Source organism: Cimex lectularius, unplaced genomic scaffold (genome assembly GCF_000648675.2).
Source record: "Cimex lectularius strain Harlan isolate CLEC.00 unplaced genomic scaffold, Clec_2.1 scaffold464, whole genome shotgun sequence".
NCBI lineage: Eukaryota > Metazoa > Arthropoda > Insecta > Hemiptera > Cimicidae > Cimex > Cimex lectularius.
In genome coordinates this window covers 25,400-39,499 of record NW_019392988.1, presented here as the reverse complement: position 1 = coordinate 39,499, position 14,100 = coordinate 25,400, and positions in this window count along the sequence as shown.

The window sequence follows — 14,100 nt, the reverse complement described above, 5'->3', positions numbered from 1 at the left end:
ACAAGGTGCAGACCTTTCTTTTCGGGTCTGGTGTACCGCAAGGAAGCACCTATATACAACATACACATTCCTTGCTACATTCGCAGACGACATGCTTATCCTTTCCTAGCATCAAACTCAGCACAACTGCCATCCACTAGATAAATACAACTACACTTCATGCCTTGAAGATTACCCAAATAAAGGTCGCAAGACGGCTATAAAATGAAATTGATGTTTTCCTGAAATAAATATAACCTGACCTCTCCTCATTACCTCAATAATTTATTGAACCACCGGCAGCTAAATAATTTATAATTTAAGATTTTTGAAATAAGATATCAGTGGTGATGATTCGGCATTGTTTTACTCTGTTGAAGATTTCTTTATTTTTAACTGTATGCCTGTGAGTACTCTTAATATATTTTTGTTTTAAGCAATAATTATTATCACTGATAATTAGGTTAAATAGATATTGGAAAAAAAGTTTTAAACGTTAACGCAAATTGAGTCGGTTAATATAAATTAGCTTAGATAAATCAACGTAATTTTTACTTCTTTCAATTAATTATTCTTTTTATGTAAGGTTTTGGTACACCCTTTGTGTATGTTTTAGTGGTCAATTGACCAAGTCACTTCTTTCAATTAATTATTCTATTTTTGTAAGGCTTTGATTGAGATAAAAAAGTCAGTGTCACCAGCGGAATTCGAACCTACGACCTTCCGCTAAATACGCTACGACTTGAGCTTTATCGTAGAGCAGCGGCGTATTTAGCCGAAGGTCATGGGTTCGAATCCCGCTCGTGACACTGACTTTTTAATCTCAACTAAGACGTTACAAAATAGAATAATTAATTGAAAGAAGTGACTTGGTCAATTGACCACTAAAACATACACAAAGGGTGTACCAAAAACTGAGTTTTTGATCTCAACCAAAACCTTACATAAAAAGAATAATTAATAGAAAGAAGTAACTTGATCAATTGACCACTAAACATAAATTGAATAATTTTTACATTTTAGTCATGAAGGTAATCCATGAAGGTAATCAGATAAGCCTATTGTAATGATATTTGCTTGGAATTCGTGATAAATAGATTTTATTATTCAGGGTATCATACCCTTGTGCAGAACCCATTTCCATTTTTTAAACCGTCGTTTGGTTCCTTTGCAATTCATGTTCATTTTAACCAAAAACGCCAGACCCGAAATTTCCATTATATTGCCTGGTATTACCGGGCAATACGATGCAGAGTCTTTGACTCAAAGGCTGACAGTTATGACAAATTCGTAAATCAGTTTGAACCAATTGTTCGGTGCCGCTAGTACCTTTGTGTACTTGCCACCCCACGGCCTAATCCTACCCGGGTACTCACATTCCAGGGAGACATATTGGTCCATTAAATATCTGGACAAGAGTCCGAAGGCAGAATAAGTTCATTATTTGCTGAACTTGACACTTGGGTAGAATTCCTGACCACTGCGTGTCTTCCTGCCAGCAGGTGTGACTGATCTTTCTTGATTTGTTTCCAGGCATAATTAAAATATCTTACGTCTCTTCATTTGATTAGTCTTATTTCCATACAAATATTCAACATATTTTTCTATCATTGCAGCAATTATTTTTTGAAAACTGCTCCAAATCAACCCTTTGGTTATTTTGATAAAGCACTATAACTTGTAGTTTTTCATCAGTATCTCTGTATCTTTATCATTCATTTTAAGCTTTTTCAATCTATAGAAAAATTGTTTATATTTATGCTGCAGGTTTGCTTAATTGTTATTGATTTAGGTAATGCACAATATATTTCACATTTAAGAAACAATTATTCAGAAATCGTGAGATGCGGTCTGGTGTGATGTAGGTTTCAGAAAAACATTTTCTTTTTCGTACCAACGTTTCGATCTCTATTGAGATCATCTTCAGGGCTCAAAGTGTTTGTCTTCTGTGTAATTGTGCCTCTCTCAACACGACACGCAAGAATGGCACAATTACACAGAAGACAAATACATTGAGCCCTGAAAATGATCTCAATGAAGATCGAAACGTTGGCACAATAAAGAATATGTTTTTCTGAAACCTACATCAAACCAGACCGCATCTCACGATTCCTGAATAATTATCGATTAACGGTCACTAATCACCACACATTTAAGAAACAAACTATGTGAGTCCAGTCAAAATTCAGGTTTGACATTCAACTTTGATAAATTTTTTTAAAGATTTATTGAAATTAAAAAAATTATATTACCATCGCGTTGTTTCAGTAGAAAATAAATTAATTAAAAAATTTCTAACCTATTCCGTTTACTACATAAAGTTTTGGAAGTTATAAACTTATAATACAAAATAATAATTTTTTTTAGTTAAAGTTTGCATTGCAAACATTCTTTCGCCTGCTTTTCCCCCAATAAAATCAAAATTACTTATCCGAAGGAAAAAAAAACCAGCCCTGAGAGAAAAGTACATTTGAAATGAGAGTAAAACACCAAAGATTCGAAGGTGCTACCTTTGAAATATAAAGTCCAAGAGCGGATATTGAAAAAATCGTCGAGGATGGCTTTTATAGGCAGGTATAAAAGAGAAATATTGGTAAGGCAGAGTGCCGAACGGGGAGGTGGTGAGTGGATTTATGTTAGGGTGCGGGGGGCCACCCTTGGTGCAGGGTGAGATAGTCCGCTCCAGGGTGTACTTTCCACCCCCGTTTCAACCGACCCACGGTTATTGCCCTTGATTGCAGAAACCGCCCTTAGGCCTTTATTCTGCATGTAGTACTTTTTTCTTGCAGTCGTTGCAACGAGTTCGTTAATGGCTTTGTTTGTCGAACAACTTTGCCTTTTTAGAATCTTATCTCTCAAGTACTAATTGATTACATGACGTGAATGATACGATTTGAATAAAAAAGACAAGCTTAAACAAAACAAAAAGTTTTTATTTGTTTAAAATAACGAACGTGAAAGTTCAAACATCCTCAGTTTCAGCGTTAACATGCCAACGCACCACTTCTCTTTGGGAACGTAAGTCCAATCCCTTGAAACAAAGGTCGCCAGGTGTCAAAAGTTACCCACTTTAATTGTGTACTACCTATTTTCACTTTTACGTACAAAAACTTGTAATTTCTTTTATATCCGATCAAATATATATATCATAATCAACCCTATACTTCATAATTGATAGCGATTGATTAAATATGGAGTATGATGATTACTCGACCCTAGTGTCAGTCAATATTTTTACAAGTCAATGAAAAAAAAAAATATGCTCAGAACTTGTGATATACTGTTCAAATTTAATAAAAAATTGTGATTTTAAGAGGGGTAAAGTTAGAACAGTTATGTATCCAAAATATATAAAGACCAATCGACTAAATAATTATGCAATGATCATTATGATCTTATTTTTAAAAAATAGTCAATATCCCTACGGTGAACCTTGACAAGTCAAAGATTGTGGTTTTTCGTGCGGGTGGAAGGTTAAGGAAGAATGAGAGATGGGTGTTGCGGAATAGGAGAATTGAAGTGTTGAGCGAGTATTGTTATCTGGGAGTAACGCTTACCCCAAAACTGTTGATGGTCAAACATGTAAAGAAGAAAGCCCTGGCAGCGAAACTGGCTATAAATAAGGTTTGGTCTGGCCTAATTTCAAACGACCTTGTACCAATAAAAAGTAAATATCAAATTTTCACGGCCGTTTGTCGAGCAATTCTTTGCTATGCAGGTCAAGTTTGGGCTATCGCGAATATGAAGAGATAGAAAAAGTTCACCGTTTTTTTGTTCGTAAGTTGTTTGTCCTGCCATCATCAACTCCTAATTATATGTTGTATATTGAGACTGGCATAGAACTGTTGTTTGTTTATTCTTTAAGGTTACATTTTAAGTTTATTTTGAAATCGCTTCAAGCTCCTGATTCTCGCCTGGCAAAAATTTCATCACTTGAAGTTATTAACATATCCTGGTTCAAATCCTGGAATTCTCTTGCGGAGAGGTATACTGTGGTTCGGTTCTTTTTCGATAATTTTGCAGCGTGGTCTGAAATGTTTTCCAATCTTCTTCATATTATGGGGCTCGTCATCGACAGAGTTGTATTTCTCGTGCCGTGGACTCAAATAGATTTCAACTCTACAAGGAGTTGAATCATTCCTAACTCCTTGCAATGTTTTTTCTGCTCCAGCAAATGATGTCCCGATCTCTTTTTTCCGCTGGTGGTTTAAAATTCGAGGGGGGGGAGTTGTTCCTGAATTTCAGGCCTTGGGTTGGGAGTACTCCTGCCATTGCAGTGTGCTCTCTATGCAACTCAGGTGATCGTGAGGATGCATTTCATTTTCTCGCTAGATGCTCTGTCCTGAACGAATTGAGGTATCTATATGTGGGTAAGGGTTTTCTGACGATGGAAGTGCTCATAACCCTTCTGAACGACTCCGATTGCCGGGGTCTTGTTGATTTTGCTCGGAAAGCCTGGTTTTACAGATATGAATACATTGGAATGTAGGGAATTAATATTCTGTTCGTCTTATTTTGTTTCTTTTTTGTTTGTCTTTTGTTTTTTATTTTGTTCTGTTTGTCTTAATACATATAATTTCTAGTTTGTGGGCTTCTAAATGCGAATTCTGTTGGCCTGTGGGGGACCTTTCGTAAGTTAGAATCCTTTTGTTCTTTGAAGTGTCATTTTTATTATTTTCAAAGTTTATCGCAATTCAACCTTGTAATTTGAAAATCCTGTAAATAATTGTAACCTCTGAAGTTGATATTTTACATTCTCCTTTTCTTATAATCATATAATTATGCATATTCTTGGGATCGTAATGCACTCCGAACTCTGGCTGACGGTTTTAATACCATGCTATAATAATACTGTGTTTTTTATTTTTAACTCTAAATTTTTTTCATTTTGTAAATAAAGTATATCTATCTATCTATCTAGTCAATATCCCTTGTAGTGTTTTGTTACAAACCAGGTTATACAAATTCTATTCTGCACTGGGTAAAACAAAGTTTATAACATGATATAAATTATAAAAATTTAAAAATCTTAAATGGATGATAAATTTTTCAACAGTTGTTTTTCTATAATTTATTTTCTGTTTTATTTTTTATTATTACAAAGACAACCAAAAGAATATTTAAATTTTTTATTATGAAAATACATAAATACATCTATTTAATGTGTATATCGAGGTGTTGCCCACTCAATCTTTTCGGCTGTGCAGCTATTAAAAATGGACCTGTTACGTGTACATTCTACGGTGCAGTAGAATATATTATATAATAAGATAAAAATTAAATTCAATACAACTAAAGCATTATCATATTATGTGTAATTATTAGTTTTTTTTATTATTCACAGTATATGCTTCAGTTGGTTAACTAGTAACCTAAGTACAAGTAGGTAGTGAGTGTATAAAATAAAATAAATAAACAAGCGAACAAAAACTACTCATTGAAAGTACTGCTATGGGTTCTTAGTGTTATTAACTTAATTGAGAAATTGATATTATTTTTACAATCACTGCAAAGATGAGCCCACGTCTCTTATCATTATCGAGATGATAGTTTTTCTATTTGAGAAATTATGGTCGTTGGGAGGTTTGTTTGAAATCGTCGACAATTTGTAGTGATTTACATCTTGTACAAAAATATATTTATTCTTTAAAAGGGATCAAGGATTTTTCTGAGGATTATGGATTGGGCTCTTTGGATGCGGACGATATGGAAATGTTTGGCTGAACCCAGGTCCGTAAGTACTTATTTTTATTTAAGTGCCTTTTATTTAAGAGAGTTAAGTTAGAGCGTTTATCAAGAAGCCGTGAAACTTACTTCGGCGACAAATCTTCAGAACCAGGGATTTAAGCCGGTTAAGACGTCAGCACCAATCCACCGATGCGGAAAACAAGGATAATAGACAAATCAGAAACCACCAAACTAAATATCTATCACCCCACAGACCCTGTGAAAACAATCTCAAAACTAAGTTCATAATTTACTGTTATTCGCACATACCACATAAATTGTTTAAATAAAAATAAAAAATACGATTAACTGAGTTATTAAAGAACGCAAGGCATGTTTCGTATTCACTCGTCGGTTGCTTCCAACAATGCTACACTAAGTCAACACCTTAGAACGCCCGGGTGCCGGATCATGCGGCTTAAATCCGTTTATGCTTTGTTTGAGTTGCCCAAGCCCAACAGCGTGCCGATGGATTTACAAATTTGCTTTAAAATCCAATTTAATTTCGGTTAATCATCGTGAAGAGGGTATTTTTGTAAAACGTTCGTGGTCGTTAAAGGTAGTGTGCGCTTTGAATTTCTTTCAGGTGGCTGGGTGATCGACTTTAAGCTTTATATTTATACTACTAAGCTTTAAAAGAAAAACACCACGCTTTCATAAACTGGAATAAATCGACATTACCTCATACGATTAGATTTTGACGAAGGTAGAAATATTAAAATATTTAGAAGCAATGTAGGGAATCAGAGATTTCAACCCACTTGCCTAATTTTTAAAGATAATTTTTTGATTTATACAAGAACATAAAAATTGTTTGACGTTAACAAATTCAAAGCCATGTTAAAAAATGAAGGTTTATTTAATGAAAAAATTTCTTATTAAATTCAACGTAAAATTATATTAATGCAAAAAAACATTCTGCAGCAGCCTGGTATTAAAATTCAATTTATTTATCCCTGCTGTTACAAAATCTCCTGCCCATATTTTACACGTTAAACCGAAAAATTGACGTGAGTCGGACGTGAGAGAAAAAAAGGAAAAGGATGTCGACCGGAAAATTCGCCATCAATGTGATTCGCCTCCCGGAAAAGAATCCCGCCCATGCGAAAAACCGTCCGCCGCACGTTTTCGTTAATAAAAACAAAAACAACCATCCGTTATCAGGCTAGGTCCGTGAACAATTCTCAAAAATAAAATAATAGGAGAGCCAGGAAAGAGCGGCGCTGAAAGAGAAAAAATGTGCCGATAGTAAACCTCGCAACGCATCGGTGGAATTGCCAACTTTGCAAGCCTTGTAACAAGCCATTTCTGATGTATAAAACGCTCGAAGTGATTTTATATGCAAAAAATTGTGAGCGTAAATCTGGACATACCTTTATTATTTAACGGTTTTTTTAACATAAAATTATTATTTAAATAATTTTTGAAATACGTTTTTGTAAATTTATGTTGCGTTTAATTCCCATATTACTAATCGTTCGCCGGTTTAAAATTTACAATAACTTTAGATCTACGTATTTTACCTCTAGTAAATTATTTAAATGTAACTACTTAAAAGAGTTGATATTAAATATTTTAACAAATGCCAAGGTTGCCCTGAATTTAGTCTTTTTTACACAAGTACAACCCTGAGTATGAAAGTTCAACCTCCATGGTGCAGAGTGCTATATTTCACCTGCAAAATACAGTGAAGAGAGATGAGTCTGGGAAAATATGAATTTAAATTCTTTCAGCTTCAAACCAGCCCCTATTGGGCATGTTTATCGAAACTTTTGACAGATGGACTAACGTCCAAGTTTTGAAGAGAGTGTTGAAAAGAACAAAGGAAACGGAGACACTGCTTGGAGGCTGGCCATGGAGTAGTAGTAGTAGAGAATGAATGAATAAGGTCTGCACAGGGTGTTACAGGGTTAAAACATAAGTTAAAATTTCTGCCATGGTGGATTCACTACACGGTAGTGCCACCAGACAAAGATTATATGTCTTAACATTTTTGTGATTTTAGTCTCTAATCAGATATTTTATCATATAATCGTAATTTCTCAACTTTTGTGCCATTAGAATACAAGTGTGACATTTATATTTCGGAGATTTTACCTAAGTTCACTTATTTTATAAGTATATAATTATACTCACTTTTACATTTTTTAGAACTTTTCTTAATGAAATATACTTTGCAAAATTAAAAAACATGATATCAAACCCAAGAACATTTATTAATTAGTAATAGATGTATATAGAGAAAGAGGGAAAGAAAAATTGGTTGTTGTAAAGAGAGTTATTTACACGGACTAATAAAATATAAAATAGGAAGTTCAATCTAACGTGGGAAAGAGAGATAGATAGATATATAGTAAGAGATAGAGAGGGAGAGAAAGAGAATGAGGGAGAGAGAGAAAGAAAGAGAGAGAGCGAGAGAGAGGGAGAGAAAGAGAGAGCAGAACAGAGTGAGGGAGAGTGTGAGAGTGATGTAGTGGTTGAAAGTGAAAATAAAATTAAATGAACAAAGAGAATGGTGTGAGAGTAAAACAAAACTCTGATAATTTTTAGGAAAAAACGTTATAATTGAAATTGCGTCTTTCTGGAAAAAAAAACCTATTAAAAAGCGCCAACAAATGAAAATACCATAAATAATTAATGCTAGAAAGAGGTCGAGAAAGATATAGACAGCTAAGGATTTGATTGTGTGTTTGAACGTGAAGTAAATATGAGACAAACAAAAAAAGTAAGACAAATTTGTTAAGGAGATATGGGAATATGGGAAAATAATTATTGGAAAGAGTAGAAAATTCAATTGTAAGAGATTCAGGCAAGCGGAAAAAAATATGATATTAGTGTGCGTGTGTGTGTGTGTGTGTGTGAGAGAGAGAAAGAGAGAGAGAGAGAGAGAGAGAGAGAGAGAGAGAGAGAGAGAGAGAGAGACAGACAGAGACAGAGAGAAACTTGCCAAATAGCGAGTATAGGAAATGAAAAATGTATTTTTGCAAAATTTTTCCACGTTTGTATGCATTAGGTAAAACATAAATTGTTGAGGATAAAGATTTTAATGTTACGAACATATTGAATGTATGGAGTCCAATTGTGAAGAAGATAAATTGTTTTCCATTTGTTAAACATTTTTGTACTTTTGGGCGTGCGGTTAAGGATGTGGGGCCGAACGGTGCGGAGGACTTGAAAAATTGTCCGGCTCGAAAACCAGTCTTGATAAGGTCCGAATGGCCGATCGTGTGAGAACGAAGGATGTTCCAGGGTTGTCCTGGGCGGGGGGACCGGTTGTTAAAGGACGGTCCATCTTCTTCAAGACCCTTGGGGAAAGACCCCGGCGCACGGTCATTTTTATATTTGGACGTAGGGCCAAACTGATGATCTTTCCTTCCCACCAGCGGCATACTAGTTCGGCAACGTTTTCATTCTCCTTTCTCTTTTTTATATTCCATTCATATTTCTTGCGAAGTGAAAAGTTTTGTCTTAAAAATATAACTAAATTTTCAAAATTATCTACACAAATAACCCCTATAATAGTTGCTGTAATACATTTGCATATAATCAATTGAAAAATACAGGATATGTAATTCACATTATACAATTATATTGCTTATAAAAACCCATCCACCTTGTTTTTGCACGAAATAATGGCCAACTTTGGAAATGCGTATTTCTCAGCCTTTTAAGTCATAGAGCTGCGCGAGGTCTCATTTTTTAGAAAATCTTACGCTGAAAAACACAGGTTTTCAAATGTTTTCCTAGATTCAATTATTCATCAGCAAATGCAAAAATTTGGGAATATGTTAGTTTTTGCACTTTTTACGAAAACTTCAAATTGAGCTGTAGAGCTAGGAAATCGTCCTGGAGCGGCGACCTATCAATAAATTGAAAATTGGAATAACCTTTCACCTTCGATTTTGTGTGTGCGCGCGCGTGTGTAGATAAAACTACCCTACGTCACATTATATATCGTAATATTCTGATAGATTTATAGAAAAGACGAGTCCTACTAATCTAGTAAGACTCTAATTAAAAGTTCTAATACTCTTTAAGATATTGCCCGTTCTGCTTGTCTTGCTTAAAAGTCACCAAAATAAGTTTTAATCATTGTAAAATTTTTTTGTTATGTTTGTTATATTTTATTGTTGTCTTTTGTTATATTATACTAAATTGGTTTGTTAACATTTTACAGATAATTTAGGTGTAATATTAACATTTTATTCAATTCACTAATTTCGTGGTCCGCTTGACCAATTAATATATTACAGTTAATTAAAGTTTTTAGTTGAGATAAAAAAGTCAATGGCACGAGCGGGATTCGAACCACGATCTTTGGCTAGATACGCCACTGCTCTACCACTTGAGCTATCATGACTTCGGACACCAACTTCCCATCTACTAAAGCTCTCCGTGGCCATTTCTTTTATCGTCGAGAATCCAATCCGATTACACGACATTTAAAAAATGGCAAAAAAGGAAGGAAAACTCAAAAGGTGGGGTTGAGATAGGAAGTTGATGTCCGAATGGACCGAGGTCACGACAGCTCAAGTGGTAGAGCAGCGGCGTATCTAGCCGAAGATCGTGGGTTCGAATCCCGCTCGTGCCATTGACTTTTTTATCTCAACTAAAAACCTTAATTAATTGTAATTAATATTTTATTTTCTTCTTAAGTATTTTTTTCATTGTATGCTAAATCGAACGCAGATGTATATTTAATTGGTACCTTTGCGTATATCTTCAAATACTATTTAAAATTATTTCCCATTGAATTTTTATTGAAAAAGTTGCTAAACGCCCTGCCAATAAATCCGAATGCCTAATAAAACTTCTGTTCATATAAATTGAAAATAAAATAAAATTGTAATATTTTTCTATAAAATAGAAGTACCGAAATATTTCTCCCTCTGTCTATATCTACTCATTTTTTTATAAAATAGTAGTACAGAAGTATTTTTCTCTCTGTCTATATGTACTCATTTTTTGGAATACAAAAAGAATTAAGTATTAAAATAAGTTGTGTAATTTAGTTTAGATGGTGGGTTTAAAATAAAATTCAAGAATGTATTTTATCATGTACGACTAACCTAAAGAGAGAAATGCTTATAAGTCTAATATGGTTCACAAGGTGAAAGTATGTCCTTAGTTAGGTAAAGTTAATTTTTATTTTAGATCACTTCTTCAAAAGCATGTTTTTATTTTATTTTTCAAAAAATATCATTCAAATTTACCAACCAAATTTAGGCTGTCCTGTATAGAAAATTAAGCATTTTTACTCGTGCAAATGTGTAGATGTGCTGCGCTGTAATCGAAACGAATAAAATAATATTTCTTTTGCTTTGGGATGATTCGTGACGATGGCGGCTTTGCCTACCTGTTCTTGACAAGTCGCTATGATTATCATGAAAAGTCTCTCGAATGCCAGAGTAGTGGCGGATGGGAACGGGTAGTGAATCGGTTGCTCCTACTCGAGTATGCTTTGCACGTAGGTGACTGTGCTCGATTGGAGGCTTTCACCGTAGGCTGTCTCCTCTACGGGGTGGTTAGGAATTCCAGTTTAAACAAAACCGCGGCCGGAGCTGATCCGGTAGTTTCTACGTTGGGGAAGCCCCACTAGGGAGGTAGTGGCCTTCTCTACCTAGGGAGTGCGCGGGAGACCAGGCTGATGTATTTCGGCTTAGGTAGCCCTATGCGCGCGGCATACGATCTGATGCTTAATGCGGACCCGACCACTCGGAATGGGCAAGCGGGGACCGACATTGTCTTGGCCCCTCGGGGCTGCCTCTACACCAATGCTGCGGCAATAACACCATTCTGTCGTATGTGGAGGTGCGTCAGCACTCATCGTGGGAATCAAAACGTCCGATAAGGCCGGAAGGCTAGATGCGGACGTTAAAGATCTTCATTGGCCTTTTTAGGACGGCCGAGTATACGGGAAGCAATGGCCATGACAAATAAAGAATATCGTTGTGACCTTGTTGGAAACAGTAACTTAAGTAGTAGTAAACAGCAAAACGGTGGTCGTGTCTGTAAACCCGGACTCATAATTCGGATTTAATCTCCGAATTCCAGCCCCCTGACTTGAAAAATTCATTAAAACAATTAAAAGAAAATGTCAGCTTTGGTGGGCCGGATCGGTAAAAAAAGCTCTTGAGTATCAAAAGCACTTACGATAGGTGGCCCTCGGAGGACCTCACTAAGGGAAGAAGGGTAATCCTCACCCGATTAAATATAGATCACAAGAGCACAAGAGATTGACACAAGGGCACTTACTTTTGGGACAAAGCCGGCGGATATGTCCGTGTGTGTGAATGGCTTCATACAGAGAGCGTGCCAGCCGATATGAGAATTGTGTTGACGGCAGCATCTCCTATTCCGTTTTTTGTGTGAAATAGAGTTATTTTATTGTATGTATATATTACAGACAATTTTGTGTCCATAGCGCGTGTTAAGAGTGAACGTGGTTATTGGCTTGAACGTGTCTGTAGTGTGAAAGGACCGATGACCTGAATGATGATGATTATTGAGTACACGATTGGGTTTCAATTAGTTTAGTTATATAATAGGTGTAAAAGGGGTAAGGATATCAACTCTGCCATCCTAACTAAGTAATGGAGACGATTACGTTGTAGGTTGAAATTACCCAGCTGCTGGTAGCCCCTGGAGCCTATGCTCAGCGGATAGACGGATAATATCAAGGTCTGACCCAGGACTCAATAAAATAACATGTATCACACTACTTTAATCACAATATATTCGGTCTGATGAGTGGTTAAGTTTTGACGTTAAAAAAGAATAAATATTGTCGTTTGGTAACGGATTGTTAAATTACGAGGAATCATTGTTAATATACTTGCTATTTGAGTAATTTATGGTAAATCACATTGTTTCGGAAACCAAATTGAATTTCTGAAACTGGTTACTTTTTCGTATAGAACGAGTTTAATTACTTTACGACAGCAACATTTCAGCTATCCTGTTTTACACGTAAATCCTTATTCTCGTTTCCCTCTTGGTGAAAAGCGATGGATTTCGATCATTTTAAATAATTCCATTATATTTAGTGGTCTATTGACTAAATTACTTCTTTCAATTAATTAATCTTTTTATGTAAGGTTTTTTCTGAAATGAAAAAGCTAGTGTCACTAGTAGGGATTCGAACCCTCAACCTTCCGCATTTTTAAAAAAGCCGAAGGTCGTAGGTTCGAATCCCGCTCGTGACACTAGCTTTTTCATTTCAGCCAAAACCTTACATAAATTTTTTAAAAATTATATGACAGTTTTTATCTATCGGTTTTTACGGGTTCATTCATCACCGGTTTTTTAAAAGATGTCGTAAAATTGGTAAAAGTCTTTTTTTTAATGTATTCACAGAGATCGGCAAACGGCGATGATGTTAGATATTTTCTACATCTTCTCATAGCGTCTCTAATATTTATCGTCTTCATAAATTGAACGTTGATCCTCTGTGAAGGCCGCCCGGAAGAGCTTCGCTGGAGGGACGGAAGAAATTTGTGGCCCCAGATAGAAAATTCACTTTCTTCGCGAAATATAAATCTTGTTTCGGAGAGAGGTAACGTGAATTTATTACGCCCTCTTTATTGAACCGAGGGCTTTTCTTAAACGCAACAATTAATTCATGATTTGCCGCACGGCACCCAAAAGGAAAAGCACGGACTTTTAGAGGTTCGAGCTGAGTCAAAGAATTAAAGTATAAAATATACTTTTAACTCTGAAATTAAAATCGACATAACTTTTAATTACGTTTCTGTTGAGAACAGTTTTAAGCTCTTTTTTGCTGAAATTGTATAAATCAGTGCGAGGCAATATAGCTAATCGACGTATATTTGACCATAAATATGTATGCTGTGGAGATCAAAGAGTACGATATAATTTTTAAAATACATTAATGTTTTAGCAATATGAAATTTACATTTAATATATTGCCGGAAAAATAATTCCAACGTTGAAAAATCCAAATATTTATTCACATCATGATAAATTTGCAGTCGTCAGGATTAAAAAAAATTCAAATCAATCAATGATGGATTGTGTAAAATCTACTTAAAATTTCTGTATGATATAGCAATTATGGCATTTTAATGTAGATATTATACTAAATAAATATATTTTCTGTCTTCATTTCTTTTCTTCGTGTTTATTTTTTACTTTTCTTGCACATAAGACAATATAGGATCTAATAGTTTTGACATAGGGTTTTCTCCTATGAAGTTAAGTAACTCTGGAAGAGGTGTAATCTTGATGCAAGATGGAGATGGTTCAAGCTTCCTAGATGGAGAGCAGGTTGTTTTAGGCTTTTGTTTCTCAAAGGCGGATGTTGTATCTTCAACAAGTCTCATTTTCTTCTGTTTGTATCTCCTCGGATAATGTTCTGTCACACCACTAAAAGGT